This window comes from Triticum dicoccoides, chromosome 1B, assembly GCF_002162155.2.
Source record: "Triticum dicoccoides isolate Atlit2015 ecotype Zavitan chromosome 1B, WEW_v2.0, whole genome shotgun sequence".
Classification (NCBI taxonomy): Eukaryota; Viridiplantae; Streptophyta; class Magnoliopsida; order Poales; family Poaceae; genus Triticum; species Triticum dicoccoides.
The window spans coordinates 451661754-451668289 of NC_041381.1; positions in this window are offsets into that span (position 1 = coordinate 451661754).

Sequence of the window (6536 nt, forward strand, 5' to 3'; positions counted from 1 at the left end):
TTGGTTTGAAAAACGTCTAGAGCATTTCATCTGTTTCTAAAATTTTGTGATTGTATTTTATAAGTACCTATTTTACGACATACAATGGCTTCACATAGGGTTTGTATGATTTTACTAGTACATATTTCCACGTCCACACAATTGTTCCGGAGATGGTTTTTAATGTATTAACTTACTGTCATATTTGGCGAGTACCTGATCTAAGTTGAGATCAAAATGATCCATTTATCACCTTTAATTATTGATGGTGGAGATCTCTCAGTTGTTAAGGCAACAAGGGTCGCTCAGGTCTCTGTACTCGTACACTGGATGCTCCCGAGATGTTTACAAGATTTGCATGCCTATAAATCCAACGTCCCTAAGCTGGAAGAACACCAACACTACTAGGTTGTTCTTTTTGGAGGGGCCGGTCACCGAACTCCAGGACTACATTTCTTGGGGTGGATCGTTCTTGAAAACTAAATGATCTGCGGGAATTCAAGTCAAGAAAATCAGCAGGAGAATATACAAAATTGTGAGACAATTGTACTAATGCCCCTCACCAACTAGTTTACTCTTTGGTTGTTGCCTGCCTATCTTTTGCTAGTCTGGTTACCATACCATAGCATAGATACATGTATGTCTTATCCTTTTCCTCACCTCTCAATGTTGTAAGACCAGTCAGCAACAGGAGAATTTTTTTTCAAAAACTCAATGACAATTAGCTATGTCTTCAACAAACATTCAATAAGGATGATGACACATGAAATTAGTAAGATTTCATTGATGATAAAGAGGACGTAAAATGCAACTATAATCGAAAACATGAACCTAATATGATTGAATTAATGATGTCTACAAGTGCAACTTGGCTTAAAAGCGAATTAGTACCATGTTGGTTTGTGTATGCCTATGTCCAAAAGCTTGGAGGGGACAATCTTAGGACTCAAGCATGAAGACCGAAAGAGCCTCACTTGGCATAAATTCCATAAAGCTCTGCTTTGAAGGCTCCATACTGTACTAACTTCCCATGCATAAAACATCCTGAAATGAGAAAGAAGGGCATAATAGGTATGGTTACAGAAATCATGCTACCAAAATATATATTTTGTTTTGTAACATGATCAGTAATAGTCTTTAAATCAGATTCAAAAGTAAAAAAAAAATCCATATGTAGAAACGCTATGACAGAAATGTGATTATCCTTCATACATCATAAGTTTCATCTCGCTTGCAACTTGTTCGGATTTTCATTGAATAACTTGTCGACATGACACAACAAATATATGTAGAATCAGCATACTAATGCAGCCCCAAGATGTTGGTGTTGCTGTTCAAATCGAAACAAATCATAATAAGAAAGGTAAAAGAATAACCTGTGTTGAAAAATCTAAAATCAATCTAAATGAAATGCAGCCGCATGAACCAGCCAACCAAATCTATATCCAATCGAGGAGAAAACTTTAGTGTGGCAGATGCTTGCATATGATGTAGACGAGTATAAATCTTATCAAGGGAGGGTGTCCCCAAAGTTCATAAATTGAAAGTGGAAGCCGAGTAATGATACATCCATTTTGCATCATATTTTCTATTGTTGTTTATAATGTTTTAAAGCTATATTCCACTTATGGTGCAATTCTAATGTATTTTCTCTCTTAAAATGCAAGATACACCGAAAGAGGAAGATTGCTGGTAGCTGGAATTCTAAGCCTAAAAAAAGCTACAACATATATAGCTATCCTCCAGAGCTCCAATGACCTAAAAATATGAAGAATTATTTTGTAATATATAAAAAGTATTGAAAGAAAGAAGTACCTGAGAGGAGCCTCAATGGGGCCACAAGGCAGGGGGCGCGCCTTGGTGTCTTGTGGGACCGACATAGGTCCACTGATGCCCATCTACTTCTATATGAAGCCATTTGCCCTAGAAAAAAATAAGAGAAGACTTTTGGGACGAAGTGCCGCCGTCTCGAGGTGAAACCTGGGCAGGAGGACTTTTGCTCTCCAACGGAGCAATTCCGCCGGGGAAACTTCCCTCTGGAATGGGGAAATCAATCGTCATCACCAATGCTCCTATTATCATGGCAGGACTCATATCTATCAACATCTTTAGCGGCACCATGTCATCTCCAAACCCTAGTTCATCTCTTGTGTTCAATATTTGTATTAAGCCCCATATTGGTACCTGGGTATGGGGTGCTAGTTGTGTTGATTACATCTTGTAGTTGATGCTAGTTAGTTAACTTGGTGGAAGATTATATGTTCAGATTGTCAACTAAATATTTATCTCCCCTGGTCATCAACATAAACATGCTTTGTGAGTAGTTCCTTTCGTTCTTGAGGACATGATAGAAATCTTGTTATAAGTAATCATGTGAAGTTGGTATTCGTTCAATGTTTTGATGATGTGTTATGTTGTTCCTCCTCTATTGATGTCATGTGAACGTAGGCTACACAACACCTCACCATGTTTGGGCCTAGGGGAAGGCATTATGGGATTAGTGAGTAGATGATGGGTTATGTCGTGGAATTGTCACAGCAGATGTCCTAGTGAAAGGACTTAGTCGTGGAGCCATCGCAACTAGGAAGCTTAAAGGGGTTAATCGGGACAAAGGACACGAGGTTTATACTGGTTCGTCCCCTTACGGTGAAGGTAAAAGCCTATGATCTAGTTTTGAGTGGGATTGCTATGTCTCGATAACCAGGGAGCGAATCGCTTGACCTAGCTCTCGAGTTGATGTTACTTGTCCTGAACCGCCGATGGGTCGTCCCTTTATATACAGAGGTCGACGCCCTGCGGCTCATAGAGTCCCGGCCGGCTCATAAACAGTGTCCGGCTCGGTCTCTTAACTATTCTTGCCTTACAATACAAGTCACGCATACATGGCGGTTTATCACTACGGGCCTTAACTCTCCTCTGGGCCTTGGGCCCTTAATTAAACCGCCATCTATATTCTGGGTCTTGGGCTTCATGAATATTTGCAAGTATAACCCGGCCCCTCCTGGGCGGGTCATACCAATAGTTATATCCCCAACATTAGGCCCCAGATTCATTTGAACTGGTTCATGTCAATCTTCGACACTTAAGGAAAAATCTTCTGCCCTTATGAAATTTTTGTAACCCACCATGACGTCATCCTCTGGATTTGTGGTAACCCGCCATGACGTCACATGTCATAAAAGCACGTTTTATTCAATGTATCCCAACGGATCTTTGTCTTGATGACCATGCCGAAAATCGGGGCATCCTTGTAGTTGGATAACTTATATTTTTGGCCTCCTCGTTTTTCGCGCTCTTTTGGTGGTATTTTCTTATAAATAGACCCGACTAGGTCTTCCTCATTCTTCCCGTTCGCGTCTTCTTCCTCTCGCCCCCATCTGCCACTGGAGCTTCGCCACCGCCTCCACAGCACATCTCATCTCCGTCGACCTAGGCCGCTGCATCGACCTGAACTTGACCAGAAAACAGCGGCGCCCCTCCGCAACAGATCCATCACAGTAAGTTTTCCTCGTGATGCTCTATAGATCCATGCTAGGGTTGGTGAGTTCATCTATACAGTTCCCTGTTCATCCTAGTTCTTCGCATTTGCTTTTGTCATGGTTTCTTTGATCCAACAGTAGCATAGATCTCGTGTGGTAGTTGCTCCGCATCCATTTTAGATACTAGTAGATCTTCTTTCCTTGTAAAAAATCCCCACTGGAATGCATGAACTCCTCTGCGCCATGTTTTAGGTCTAAAAATTTTTCTTTTCTGAATATCTGTTTGATCCAAAATAATGGCTGCAAATTGTGAAACCTGTTTGTACAACACTTAGGCAAAAATCTGCATTTGTCAGATTCATCTAGCCATGGCGACTCTGAAAGCCGGCTTTAAGGAAACAATGCTCAATTGATAACTCTGATCACCCGCATCGGTTTAAATAATCCTGGCGGCTTATAGAACCTATGGTGGCTTAAATAACCTTGACATGATTACCCTTATACCATTAGGCCCCTTCGTAAGCCGCCATCTTGAATATGCACTGTAATATTTTTCCTGCCCGGCTTAAATTTGAACCGGTACTTTTTACTATGTCTTAGGCTTTCAATCATAATGGCACCAAAGGCACCTACTTCCTGCAACTGGGTTAAATCCATTGTCATAGACAGTACTCTGGATGATTTTGTGAAGATCGGCTATCTGCCGAAGAAAGAAGTCATGACTTATCGTGCTCCTAACCCGGAGGAGGAATTCCCTCAGCCCAAAGAAGGAGAAGTTGTTGTTTTCACGGATCATATGAACTGGGGTTTTACTCCACCTGGCTCAAAATTCTTCAGAGACGTGCTGCATTTCTTTGATCTTGACCCACAAGACATCGGACCCAATTCCGTGTCTAATATCTGCAACTTCCAAGTATTCAGTGAAGTATACCTTGGAGAAGAACCCAATCTGCTGCTCTTCAGAGAGCTGTTTTATTTGAACCGCCAGAATGAGTGCGCTAGCGGTCAGAGCTTAGAGCTTGGCGGTGTCTCAATCCAGCATCGTAGGGACGTGATCTTTCCTTACGCCAACACGCTGAGCCACCCCAAAGATTGGAATATGACGTGGTTTTACTACCAAGACACCTCTCCGGCTGGTGAAAACCCTCTGCCCGGCTTTCGTGCTCTTTGTCTTGGACCCAACCATCATTTGCCTGACAAGATGATAGCCGTCGAACGCAAATCACTCGCCCCCACTTTGGCCAAGATCAAAGCTCTTCTGGGAAACGGGTTAATAGGCATCAACCTGGTCCAGGTTTGGCTCGCCTGTCGGGTCATTCCGTTGAGCCGCCGCCCCGGCTTGATGTGCGATTATACGGGCGCAAAGGATGACCCTCTGCGACACAACCCTGATGACTTGCCTGAAGATGTCATCGATGATATGACCAAGTCTCTTTTGAACGAGTGCCTGGCAGACTGTGGCAAGGTGGGCTTAGCCCCCTTCTGTAAAGCTAACCCGGCTCCAAAGGTAAGCCGCCCATATGAAATAATTACCTTGATTTTTCGATGTTTCACCCATACTCATACATATGTTAATCTTTGCAGGCGGGTGATAAATTCTGGAAGGTCAAATATGACCATGAGGCTGCCAAGAAAGCCAGGAAAGAGAAGAAAGCCGCTAGAAAAGAGGCTGCCAAGAAGAAGGGCAAAAAGGCCACCGCCTCTGGCCTGCTTCAGCTAGCAGACTCTTTTGAGTCGGAGGTAGCCCTTGATTCCCTTGGCTCATTTTTTAACCATCTTATTGACACTGATTATCAGCAGGAGGACACATAAGCAAGCCGTAACAAGGATGATGAGGTAACTATCCTTTCCTCCAACTCCAAGCCTTTGCCAAGACGAAAAATCCGCAGAGTGACCCGGAAAGTAAGGTTTTCTCATCCTTTAGCTCATCAGGATCCTCAATTTCTTTTGAAGCGGCAAATTCATGAGAGCCGGAGGCAGACCCGGACCAGCAAGGATGCAGAGCTCTCCTCCGGCTTACCAAACACCCCAAAGAAGCGCCGGAATGAGGTCACCTATGATTTAAATTCTCTTTATCCTTTGGCGGGCCTTACTTGCCAACCTCTCAATTCTTCTAACTCGGATTATCAGAAAACTTCTCCTTACTCCGGCGACTCAGTCCAGTCCAACCTGCTGGCTTTCAAGACTGCACTAGGGTATAATAATTTGCTTATCTTGTATTTACTTTAATCCCTTGTATCTGTACTAACCTTTTATTTTGACGTGGTGGACAAGCCAAACCTAGCAAACGGGTTAGGAAGAACAAGCCAGCTGAAGACACGGTCGTGACTGAGCCGGCTCTTGAAACAGCTGTACCAGACCTGTCAACTCATGAGCCGCCACTTGAGCCAGTTCAAGATATACCAACTGCCACTGCTGACTTGCCTGCTGAGCGAGCCGCTGATGAGTCAGAAAATCCAGAAATCCCTAGCCCGGTCAGGACAGATGACCCACAAAACACTGACATTGAGATCACCAGAACCGGCTTTGTTGAGCCGGGAAGGCCAACTGTGCTGGCCAAGTGTCCCGCCAAGGAGGAACTTCTGGAACACCGCCGGGTCAAGCTGGATGTTGCAAACTATGCTCACATGAGTATTGGAGACATCTTTTTTGGCTACATGAGCCAAGTGCACAGCAGCCGGAACCTCGAGATTGATATGGTGAAGCAGATGCACCAAAAAATCGAGGTATAACCCTTTCTCTCTTATTCATTAATCTTTACTATGCTAGCCCCAAGTCTACTGCTTATGATGCTTATGTTGTAGACTTAGAAACAAACTTAATGATATTAGTAACATAGATGAATAAAACATATAAGAAGTCTGGCTTACTCTGTAGTCCCCAAGGGGCGGCTTAACCAACATGGTTGAGCCGGTCCTTAATATAATTATATAAACGAAAAATACTTACAGAGCTTTGAACAGCAATATGCATTAGCCCCCAAGTGCCAAGTATTATTGCTTGCAAAATGCTTAGGACTTACTCTTATGAACCGCTGTCTTATGAACCGCCACTGAAAGTAAAATTCTTCGGTAAACA